The 12,772-nt window shown below is 44.1% G+C and overlaps 1 protein-coding gene across 3 annotated transcripts in view; it reads left to right on the forward strand.

Moving 5' to 3' along the window:
* The first annotated feature begins 8,662 nt into the window (after positions 1–8,662).
* FLACC1 (flagellum associated containing coiled-coil domains 1) overlaps positions 8,663–12,772 on the forward strand; it is an 87,834-nt gene continuing 83,724 nt past the window's right edge. For 2 of the 3 annotated variants that reach the window (XM_073645611.1, XM_073645613.1), the window contains exons 1-2: positions 8,675–8,808; positions 8,917–8,963. The gene's annotated coding sequence lies outside the window, so the exon portion shown is untranslated. Of the gene's footprint in view, positions 8,809–8,916; positions 8,964–12,772 lie in introns of all 3 variants that reach the window. The other variant, XM_073645612.1, reaches the window with a different exon arrangement.

Raw genomic sequence — 12,772 nt, forward strand, 5'->3', positions numbered from 1 at the left:
GCGGATCACCTCTATGTAGCAGAAATGCTCCTGTACTATGCTCATATTAGTCTTTACATGACAACCACTGGAGTCTGCTGCAGACCCAGGGTTGTCATGACCACCCATTGGTGAGCCGTGATCATGTGACGGAGTCACTGATGGGCGGGGCTAAAGCCGTGCTTTGGGCGGGGCTAAAGCCGCGCTTCCTGCGCGGCAATGTTAAATGCCGCTGTCAGAGATTGAACCGGGTGTGATGGCCTGGGGCGTACTAATACGCCCCAGGCCAGTAAGGGGTTAATACAGCACATGGTCTCTGTGAAGGTCTGCTGTCCAGCTGCGTCTCATCAGTTGGCTCCTTCGGGTGGGGCTAGCCTGACAATTGAGATTTACCACCCAAAGGAAAGGTTTATCCTTCATTCAGATGGACTACTCTTTTAAATAAAAATCTGAGCGCAGTGCCTCACAGTGCCTTATAAAGCCTCTTTGCGCTTGAGCACATCATAGCACTTTATATGACATCATAGTGCCTCACAGCGCCTCTGGGCACATCATAGCACATCTTAGTGCATAGTGCCTCATAGCATAGCGCTTTATAGCTCATCATAGTGCCTCACAGCGCCTCATGGCACATCATAGTGCGTCATAGCATAGCGCTTCATAGCACATCATAGTGCCTTATGGCACATCATAGCATAGTGCCTCATAGCATAGCACTTTATAGCACATCATAGTGCCTCATGGCACATCATAGCGCTTCATAGCACATCTTAGTGCATATTGCCTCATAGCATAGCGCTTTATAGCACATCATAGTGCCTCTTAGTGCCTCATGGCACATAGCATAGTGCCTCATAGCATAGCGCTTCATAGCACATCATAGTGCCTCATGGCACATCATAGCATAGTGCCTCATAGCATAGCGTTTTATAGCACATCATAGTGCCTCATGGCACATCATAGTACATCATAGCATAGCGCTTCATAGCACATCTTAGTACCTCATAGCATAGAGCTTCATGGCACATCATAGCATAGTGCCTCATGGCATAGCGCTTCATGTCACTTAATAGTGCCTCATAGCGCCTCATGGCACATCACAGTGCCTCATGGCACAGCGCTTCATAGCACATAATAGTGCCTCAGCGCTTCACAGTGCCTCATAGCACAGCGCTTCATAGCACATAGTGCCTCATAGCCCTTCACAGTGCCTCATAGCACATTATAGTGCCTCATAGCACTTCACAGTGCCTCATAACGCATCACAGTGTCTCAAAGCACATTATAGTGCCGTATAGCCTCTCATAGTGCTTTATAGTATCTCATGGCATAGTGCCTCATAGCACTTCATAGTGCCTTATGGCTTCATAGCATAGCATTTCATAGTGCCGTATAGCGCCTGTTAGCACCTCATAGTGCCTCATAGCGCTTCACAGTGCCATTTAGTACCTCATGGGGCCTCATAGTGTCTCTCGGTGCTTCAGGGTGCCCCTGTGACTTGTAGTGCTTTATAGGGTGCCTTGTAGCGCCCCTGTGCCTCATAGTCCCTCTTTGTAAAGGTACTGGTTCCACAACTAAGTTATGTCTGACAAAACCAAGTTCAGCGACTGTAAACTGTTCATGGCAAGCTTACCGAATTCAGGGGGAAAAATATCCTAGCCTCTATTTTGAGACAGAAGGTGGCAGCATTCCTGGCTGGTGCTCGGTAGAATGCCAGTTGGAGGCAGGTGACCATAAGAGCGCTTCCTAAGTTTTGCAGGTTAATAATAAACCTTTTAGGGTTTCACTCTTAAAGGTAGGAGGCATCATGTAGTGCTCATACAGCCATTGTGGGTTTGGTCCAATCGAGCTCAGTTTTATTGCTTTTTACAGGTTGCACAGAAGTCATAAACATTAATATTTCTGTTCTTGTCCAAGCTCTGACTAAATAGGACAGACCCTGACTACTCATATACAACTCAGCTAATCCAGCTTGATCAAACAAAACAATATTTATCCAGGGCAACCACTGATACTTGTGGAGTCTGGCCTGTGTCTCTGATTAGCTCCAAGACACATACCGTCTGCTCTGCTTTCCAGCAGTCTGACTAAGGTGAATGCCTAGCCTGCTCTGGTGCTTAGCTCTCCAGGTGCCCTAATCAAGACCTGTAAAGCTATTATTTAACCCAGTCCTACCTAGGTTTGCTACAACCCGAAGGGGCTGTACAGATTCCTGAGAGTTAGATCATTGGAAATGGACTCTAAGACCTGCTAGTAAATCTGCAATTCCAGATTGCTATATAGTAGTATAGGCGTTTAAGGAGGTATACAATCAGGTTCCAATTCACATGAAACATCAAATTTCCTGAGAATAGTTCTTGGCATAAAATAAGGATTTAGGCTTTCAGTTTGTGTCCTTCCATTCAGATGTTAATGAGCCTTAAGGCTTTATGGAGAATTATAGTAGTTAGGACAACTCTCATATCGAAGGAAGAGGCATTGACAATAGTTTACCTCAACTATTTCGGGATTATGGGCAGATTCATCGAGCGCTGCAGAACTCACTGGGCAGTGAGTAAGAGTTGTGGTCTCCCAACGTAGAATAAGGAGTTCTGCTATATGTCAAAATTAATAAGCGGTCGGGTCACAACTCTGAACAGGGCAATATTGCTGTTAATAACTCTAATCTCCTACATTCCAGTAGTAGCATAGTCATGGGTACACACCCGTGGGCTGCCTATAAAGACCGGGTTCCTCTAACCTAAAGAAGCTTTAGGCAGTATATAAGAAAGCTCCATTCATCTATGTATGGTCACGATGTAAAGGTCTTGTCATACAGCAGAGTAGTTTTATCTTACATAAACCATTATGGAGGAACACTGCCAAGATCCCTAATGACACCAGGGGCGGAACTACCGCCCGTGCAGCCGGTTCATTGAACGGGGGCCCCGAGGGAGAGGGGGCCCCTCCAGCCTCAAGCAGGGCCACCATCAGGGCATGTCTGCCCTGACTCCAGTATGGGGCCCAGCCGGTAGGGGCCCTCCTCTTGTGAGTCTCTCTCCTCATGGGGACCCCGGCCCCATGCTAAGCGCCGGGTCCGGGACATCTCAGCGCTGCGCTGCGCTGCGCTGCTGCGGCAGCGCCTTCATGATTCCCCTGACTTCCGGTCATGTGACGGAAGTCAGGAGAACCTGGTGTCAGCGATTTGGACGAGCGCCAGGATTCTGCAGGGATCGCATGGGGGTAAGTATAACAAGTTTTGTTTTTTTCAAAATACAATTTACTAGGAGTGGGGGGAATGGGAGATGCACATGTGTGTGTGTGTGTGTGGGGGGGAGATAAGAGATGCACATGGGGGGGGGAGATAAGAGATGCACATGGGGTGGGGGGGGATGAGAGAGATGCACATGGGGTGGGGGGGATGAGAGAGGTGCACATGGGGTGGGGGGGATGAGAGAGGTGCACATGGGGTGGGGGGATGAGAGAGGTGCACATGTGGGGGGAGGGGGATGAGAGAGGTGCACATGTGGGGGGAGGGGGGTGAGAGGTGCACATGTGGGGGGAGATAAGATGCAAATGGGGGGGAGATAAGAGATGCACATGGGGGAGGGGGATAAGAGATGCACATGGGGGAGGGGGATGAGAGAGGTGCACATGTGGGGGAGGGGGATGAGAGAGGTGCACATGTGGGGGAGGGGGATGAGAGATGTGCACATGGAGGGGGTGGTGAGAGCTGCACATGTGGGGGGATGAGAGATGCACATGGGGGGGAGGGGGATGAGAGAGGGGCACATGTGGGGGAGGGGGATGAGAGATGTGCACATGTGGGGGAGGGGGATGAGAGAGGGGCACATGTGGGGGAGGGGGATGAGAGAGGGGCACATGTGGGGGAGGGGATGAGAGAGGGGCACATGGGGGGGAGGGGGATGAGAGATGTGCACATGGGGGGGTGAGAGCTGCACATGGGGGAATTGGGAGAAAATGAGCTGCATATGGGGGAATTAGGAGTAGGGGGATAATGAGCTGCACATAATGAATGTGGGGTGGGGAGAGTAAATGATAAATGACGATGGGGTGGGGAGAGCACGGACATGATATAATGAATTGGGGCAGGGGGTGCATGTAAATAATGAATGCGGGGAGCAGGAAGTATAGAGTAGAGGTTCTAATTAAATTATATATTAAGTGCCTATTTACAGTTAATGGGGGCACCGTGGTGGATTACAATTTATATTTGGAATGGTAAGTTGCATAATAACTAACCATATATTGATGGTGGATGAACGTCTGTATTCAGCTGCGTAATGTAGAAGTTGGGGAATGTGCTCTAGATAACTGTTATTTTATGCAGAGACGAGTCCTGGCTGGAAGACGTGATGGCGGTCTGTGCTGGATGAAGGAGAAAAGTGTAGCTGAAGGACTTCACCTAGAGACGTCACCAGTGAGTCAGTGCATTACATGTACACTTACACTATATACTATGTACCGGGCTCCTGTGTATAATGTCACTGGTGATCCCTGTATTACCTGTACACTATATACAGAGCTCCTGTGTATAATGTCACTGGTGATCACTGTATTACCTGTACACTGACAATATATACAGAGCTCCTGTGTATAATGTCACTGGTGATCCCTGTATTACCTGTACACTATATACAGAGCTCCTGTGTATAATGTCACTGGTGATCACTGTATTACCTGTACACTGACACTATATACAGAGCTCCTGTGTATAATGTCACTTGTGATCACTAGATTACCTGGACACTTACATTATACATACCATGTATAGAGCTCCCGTGTATAATGACACTTATGGTAATATTAGTAATGTGGTGGTAATATGTGGTCTGGTCATGGTGTGGCAGTTTTTCTCCCTTCTGTGTGGTATTATTCGGTCACTATGTTGTGGTAATATGTGGTCTGGTGATGGTGTGGCGGTATTCCCTGTATGTGGTATTATTGGTCATTTTAAAAAAAAATGTATATGACACATTCCCTTAAAGAAAACTAAATAAAAATATATCTAAAAAGAGTATTGGATATTTTAAGAAAATTTTAATAGGTTAGGGTAGGGCCCGGCCAGAAGAGTCTACCTTATCGTGGTGGCGGCTTTAAAAATCTTTTGGCCAAAACAAAAGCTGTTGGCTATGTATGTGGCACCGTCACATGGCCGAACGTCAGGAGAGCCTGGTGGCAGCGACGTGGACGAGCGCCAGGATTCTGCAGGGATCGCATGGGGGTAAGTATAACAAGTTTTATTTTTCTTAAATACAATTAATTAACTAGGAGTGGGGGGGATGAGAGATGCACATGGGGGGGGGTGAGAGATGCACATGGGGGGGATGAGAGATGCACATGGGGGGGGATGAGAGATGCACATGGGGGGGGATGAGAGATGCACATGGGGGGGATGAGAGATGCACATGGGGGGGGATGAGAGATGCACATGGGGGGGGATGAGAGATGCACATGGGGGGGGATGAGAGATGCACATGGGGGGGGATGAGAGATGCACATGGGGGGGATGAGAGATGCACATGGGGGGGATGAGAGATGCACATGGGGGGGATGAGAGATGCACATGGGGGCGGATGAGAGATGCACATGGGGGCGGATGAGAGATGCACATGGGGGCGGATGAGAGATGCACATGGGGGCGGATGAGAGATGCACATGGGGGCGGATGAGAGATGCACATGGGGGCGGATGAGAGATGCACATGGGGGCGGATGAGAGATGCACATGGGGGGATGAGAGATGTACATGGGGGGGTGAGAGATGCATCGGGGGGGTGAGCTGCACATGGGGGGGTCGAGAGATGCACATGGGGGGGTTATGTTTACATAACTTTGTTGCCTTATGAAGCGCAGGGGGGGGGACCCCCAAAAATTTCTTGCACAGGGGCCCACTACAGTCTGTGTCCGCCCCTGAATGACACTTATGTCTAATCAGTTCAGGTGGCGAAGTCTCACCTTTTATCTTTAACAGCACCTCATATAAAGAGGAAGAGAATTGCAAGTGGACCTTTTTAGCCGTAGACAACTGGAACAGTGTCCAACCTGCATTGAATAAGCAAGGAATGTGAAAGTGAGTTTTGGATCTAGGCCCATTTTCAGTCCAAAGATGGCACCCTGGGATCTGAATCCAGTGCTTACGGCTCTAACAAGCTTTCGCTTGAACCCATGGATTCAGGGTCTTCACATTAAAGACTATTATCACGGTGGCCCTGACTTCAGCATGGTAAGTTAGTGACATTCAAGCTTTGTCGGTTAATCCTTTGTTTATATAGATCCTAGAAGATGGGCCGGTTCCGGAGCTACCCTATCTTCCGAAGATGGCTTCCAATTTCCATAGAAGTCAGGAAATTGTGCACCCTACTTTCTGTGCTAATCCAGGAATCCATGGCAGAACAATAAGAAAGCGGATGTCCCCATCAAGCATTATGTAAGGTTGTGATTCAGTCTTCACCTTGCATCTTCTATAGACACTATAGGCTTGATCTGGGATCTTCTGCTGTCCTTTCCTTTAGGAAAACTGTTTGACAGGCTGTGGTCCCACCCTAGCTTTAAAGTTTTTTTTCTGTAAATCTCTCGTTGTAGGTGCTGTCATGGGTGATGGGAAAACACTAAATTACTTACCGGTAATGTGATTTTCCTGAGCCCATGACAGCACCCTTGTATTCCCTCCCATTACTTTTAGAAGTTGATCACTTTATTTCCTTCATGGTGTTTGATTCACGTGGTGTGTAGAAGGAAAAATCATGGGATATATAACTATTAAGTAGTGTCCTCTCACGCTCTGTAAACAACTGAGGTGGTGGAGAGGCGCCGCCCTTTAATTCTGTAGGTTTCCTGTCCTGGAACTGGAACGGTGGATCCCCTCTCTCGTTGTAGGTGCTGTCATGGGCTCAGGAAAAATCACATTACCGGTAAGTAATTTAGTGTTTTCTGCTCACACTTCCATGAAGGCCACCTCTATGGAGTGTACGGCTTATTGTGGTCATATGGACAGACTCGCCAGTCTCTGCTTAGGAACTCTGCAGCTCCTTCAGGCTTAGCTTTTGGTCTCTGTGCTGCCTCTCTGATTAATGCCCCCCTTGCCCGGGCTGAGTGTTTTGGTGGGCAACCCTCTCTTGGCAGGTTTGTTGTGGTACCATGTTCCTTCCATTTGATGATAATAGATTTGATGGTGCTCCGGGGGATCATCAGAAATTAGCATAATCTTTTATAACTCAACCCTGTTTTGTAATTCTCAACAACTTTGTCCCTGATCTCCTTGGTCTTCATGGTGTTTGGTTAGTGGTGACTCTTGTTTAATGGTGTTGCCGCCTCTGTGGCCTTTCAGAAAAGGTGAAGTGTATACACTGACAGACTATGTGACACGAAGCATGTGAATTATGAAGGTAATTGGTTACCCAGAAATCTTTAGGGGTTTCATCACAAAAGAGGTGAATTTTATATTCGCATGCCAATTTTTATTTGCCTGTATTTTTCTCACTTCACTTCATCAACTTAGAATATTTAGTTCTGATGTATCACACACACATAGGATTACAAGAATATTTAAACACCGGTTGTACTGTAACAAAATAGGTAAAAAGCCAAGGGGGTGAATACTTTTGCAAGCCACTGTATACTACAGATGTGCTTAGGGATTAGAGAGGGAAAGTTAGCACCATGCCCAAGATAAAAATATCACTTTCTCACCTATGCAGCTGTCAAACCCTACAAAGGATATGTTCAAACACCTCTACACCTTTCCTATATATTGCTGTTGGCAGCTTTGCCAGGTCACAATGCATTCATTTTATTTATATTCCATAACACTTTACGGATCTCACAATATAAATTCCCTATCACTATCTATGTCTGTGGAGTGTGTGAGGAAACCGGAGAGCCTGGAGGAAACCCATGCAAACTCCTTGCAGATGTTTTTGGTGGGGTATGCACCCAGGACCTTAGTGTAGCAGCAGTGTTAACCACTCAGCCACCTTGCTGACACTCTTTTTGAGATTCCATGTGACACTGCCCATCTCTTACATCAGTAAAGGCAATTATTTTTTTTTTTAAGTAGTTTTGTCTGTGTAGCCATTTTCTAGTTTAGAAATGTACTTTTCCCACATGAGACGACCTTTCTGTGTATTTTTTATAGATTACATTATAGCAAATACAATTCATTATAGTTTTCTTGCTGATGAAGTGAATATCTTTTTATTTTTCTATATGATTTGAATGAAGGTCAAGTATCGATATGTCCACATTTTAGGAAATTAACAACTTTCCACAGGTTGCTCTTATGTTTTCAAGACTGGAAATACAGCGCCATACCTTAGTGACTTAGGTCACACTTCTGACCACGTTGCATTAGGCAGATCTCATGAAGACACTGCACGGCCAATCAGTTCTGATGAAGGTCCTATTATTAGGACCGAAATTCTTTCATTCACTGCAAACTGAGTGCTGAGTTTTTCACTTGGAAATACAGTAGATCACGATGAGCAAATACAAATTATTGTAATAATCGAAACCTTAAAATAAAGGTTTAGTTTCTGAAATAACGGTGAGCAATGTTGTAATTATGCTTAAATATTCATAACAATAATTATGATTAAGTACTAGCCATTGCAATGCTTTGTTTGATTTAGCCACACCTTTGGCATTCAAGAGGTTAAAATCACTCAATGTGAAAGTTTGCCATGTGTGACAGTGTGACCAGTCAGGTGAGGACTCATTGTTCCTATGGAGATCATGTAAACCTAAACTGCTGAAGTGGCTTTTAAAATCTTAACAACCAGACAGAAGTGGACGTCCAGGAGAACACGATGTGCCCGAGGCTGCGTCTGAGGTCAGGATTTCGGATATTTTGCTCATTTCTTGATGCGACGTGTAATAACATAAGTGATGCTTTATAAAGAGCTTTTTTTTTATTCTGCACATTGCTACGTGTTTGCAGTACATGGCGGTTTACAGTCCGAGCAGACGACTTATAAAGTAATCCAGGTAAGAAATATAGCGGCACTCAATCCCTAATAAAGTCTTGACCTTTTATTGAAACATAACATTGGTAAGCAGGGCAGATAAAAACCCAGTCGACCAAATGAACACACGCTTTCGCACGACCTCATCAGTTTTATAAAGTATCTTGGATACTTATTGGCTAAAATTATTGCAAAATTGCTTAATTAGATAAATTCAATGTATAACTTATAAACAGATTTATTTTGTGATTGCTACAGTGTTGCTCATCATTATTGGCACCCCTTCATCTTTTTCATAGACTGTACAATATCTTCCGAAATAAATGGAAATATATCAAAGTTATATCCTCGGGATTTTTTAATTAGTGGTCCAAAGTAATAGAACAATAAAACATTGTTTTTCAACTTCCATGTTGAAATTTCAAAGAAGAAACAGAATAAACAGCATGTGCAGCAATAAAGGCAGCCCTAATTAATACTTGGTTGTACACCCCTTGGCATTGCTGACGGCCTCTAAACATTTCTTGTAGCCATCTATAAGCTTCTTGCACTTCTCAGCTGGAATTTTCTCCCACTCTTCCTTTACAGTTTGTTCAAGGTCTTGAATGTCTGCATGGTTCTTTTTCCCAATGGCAGATTTCAGATCACCCCAAAGATTTTCAATGGGATTGAGGTCAGGACTCATTGCTGGCCATTTTAAAATGGTCCATTTTTTCTTTTTCAACCATTCCTTTGTACTTTTGTATGTGTGCTTTGGGTCATTGTCTTGCTGGAGGACCGATTATTTTCAACTGAAACCAAGTTTTCTTACACTGAGTAGGACATTTTGCTCTAAAATCTCTTGAGAATTCTCTGATTTCATGATTCCTATGATAGTCAAGGCCCTCCAGTACCAGACGCAGCAAAGCAACCCCTCAGCGTTATGGATCCTCCATCATGCTTAACTGTTCGTAAGGAGTTCTTTTCCTTATAAGCTTCATTGCGCCATCTGTAAACAAACTGTTGCTTTACATTGCCAAAGAGCTCTATTTTTGTTTCATCTGTCCACAGAACATTTTGCCAGAAGGATTGTGGTTTGTCAAGGTCCTCTTTAGCAAAGATTAGTCGTTCCTTTATAAGTATTTTCTTCAGCAATGGTTTCTTCCTTGGCCTTCGTCTATAAAGCTCTGCTTGGTTTAGTGTGCGGCGTATGGTACTTGTTGAAACCATGACCCCAGACTGTTCCAGGTTGGCCTTCAGGACTTTGGATGTTTGACATGTTTTTTCCACCATTCGTACCGACCTTCGAAGACATCTCTTGTCAATTGTCCTCTTTCCCCCACGTCCAGGGAGGTTTTTGATGGTTTGATGCTTGGCAAACTTCTTTACATTGCGCACTGTTGAAACTGGGATACCAAGGTCTTTGGAGATGGGCTTATACCCTTTGGAAGTCTTGTGTTTGCTAATAATAGCAGTTCTGATGTCCTCAGACAGCTGCTTTGTCTTCAACACTGAAGTCCTCATTCATTGGCTAATTCATGTCACATGGCCACCGACAATCACAGGTGAATCTCTTTTGTGATTTACCACAGGCAAGTCAAAATGTGTTTCCATACTAAATTAACGCTTTCGCAACGTTGTGTTTTTGCGCTTTAGTTTTTTGCTCCGTCTTCCCAGAGCCATAACTTTTTTATTTTTTGGTCAATATGGCCATGTGAGGGCTGTTGTTTTGCGGGACGAGTTGTACTTTTGAACAACACCATTAGTTTTACTATGTTGTGTACTGGAAAACAGGGAAAAAAATTCAAACTGCGGTGAAATTGTAAAAAAAAGTGCAATTCTACAATTTTTTTTTGTTATTATTTTTTTTTTTTACCATGTTCACTGAATGCCAAAACTGACCTGCCATTATTATTCTCTAGGTCATTACAAATTCGAAGATCCCAAACATGTATAGTTTTTTTTTTTATTTAAGTGATGAAAAAAAAATCCAAAGTTTGCAAAAACAAATAAAATTGGCTCCATTTTCCAAGCCCTGTAACGTCTCCATTTTTTGGGATCTGGGGCCGGGTGAGGGCTTATTTTATGCGCGCCGAGCTGATGTTTTCATTGATACTATTTTGGGTTAGATATCTTTTTTTTTTTAATACTGTAAATTTCATTGAAAATGTATAGGTTTAACAATAGAACCAAAGAAATAACGCATAAACTGAAATTAATAGAGCATGTTGGAAATCTGCTATGGATCAAACACTTATCTGCTTTCTTCTTGCAGACTCCTAATAAACAGTGTTTAGTCCATGCACTATTATACGAGCAGCTGAATATTTCCATAGTTGGTGTAACTGTAGGAGCTGCTCGCTTACCTTATTGAATACATCTGATTTGGTGTTTATTACTGCCATCAGGTGTTCCATTCTTCGTATATCCGCAATTCTACTTATTAAATCTCTATTAGAGGGGGGAGCATTTTTTTCCAATGAAGAGCTATGAGGCATCTAGCTGCTGTTAGGATGTGGAGAAGCAGCTTTGAGGAGTTTTTATCCATCCCTCTTGGAGTAACATTTAATAAATATATAGCTGGGTCTACAGGGATTTCAGTGAACAATACTTCCCGCAGGAGGGATCTGACATTTTCCCATAATGGGGTCAGGATCGGGCATGTCCAGAAAATGTGGATAAGGGACCCCGCAGCAGCTCCACAGCGCCAGCAGCCATCTGGGACAGAGGGGTTTAATTTATGTAGTAGTTCAGGGGTATGATACCAAAACATCATTAATTTATATTGGTTCTCCTTGTACAAAGTGCAAAGAGAGGGTTTGGATGCTTTATCCCAGATGGACTGCCAACACTGCGGTGATAGCTCCCTTCCCAGAAACCTCTCCCACTTAGTCATGTATGAGTGTTTAGGAGGTGGATTTCCCCGGGGAGTGTTAATTAGACCATATATGTCCGATATCAGACCCTTTGTTGACGGGCTCCTTTTACATATCTTTTCAAACTCAGTAGGAGGGGACACCGTTAACGACCCAAACAAAGAAACTGCAAAAGATTTAATCTACATAAATTGAAAGAATTCCCTGTTTGTTATTCTAAAGTTAGCTTTAATGTGGTCAAAAGTGTGTAATTCCAATGAGGTTCCATCCACCAGGTCTGCAAATCTAAAAAGGCCTGCCTTTATCCATGGGAGCACCATGTCCGAGCTCAAGCTATTTGGAATTAGCAGTTGATATATGAAGGATATCATTGGCGACCTTGGGGAAGTTAGTTCAAATCTCTTATCACAGGTCTGCCATATTTCCCTTGTGAACCTGATAGGACCCAAAAGGGGATGACTTATCTTTAAGGGTCTACTGGTCCAAAGCAGGGCGTTTGGATGAATGGAAGCCCGACATAACTTCTCTATTTCAGTCCATTTATTGTATGCCCATAACAAAGCCCACGAGGGGACCCTTCTGAGATGAACCGCCCAATAATACTTAACATCCGGTACCGACATACTTCCCTGATTTCTGTGAGTGGTTAAGATTTGTTTGGCTATTCTATGACTTTTATCATTCCATATAAATCTCATTATTGCTGCTTGAAGGGATTTGAGTTCTCCCATAGGGACTCTCACTGGAAGGGTCTCAAAGTGATAAATTAATTTAGGGAGGAGGGTCATCTTGACCGAGGCTATTCTCCCCATCATGGAGATTGAAAAAGATTTCCATTTTGTTAGCAAGTTTTTCAGCTCTCTAAATAGGGATGAGAAATTCCTAGCATATAGGGTGTTATAGGATGAGGAAAGGTTAACTCCTAGATATTTAATTTCATCTGTTTTCCAACGGAATTTGTAGTTTGATTTCAAGT

This window comes from Phyllobates terribilis, unplaced genomic scaffold (assembly GCF_046119375.1).
Source record: "Phyllobates terribilis strain yellow unplaced genomic scaffold, ASM4611937v1 Scaffold_9__5_contigs__length_417890890, whole genome shotgun sequence".
NCBI classification, from domain to species: domain Eukaryota; kingdom Metazoa; phylum Chordata; class Amphibia; order Anura; family Dendrobatidae; genus Phyllobates; species Phyllobates terribilis.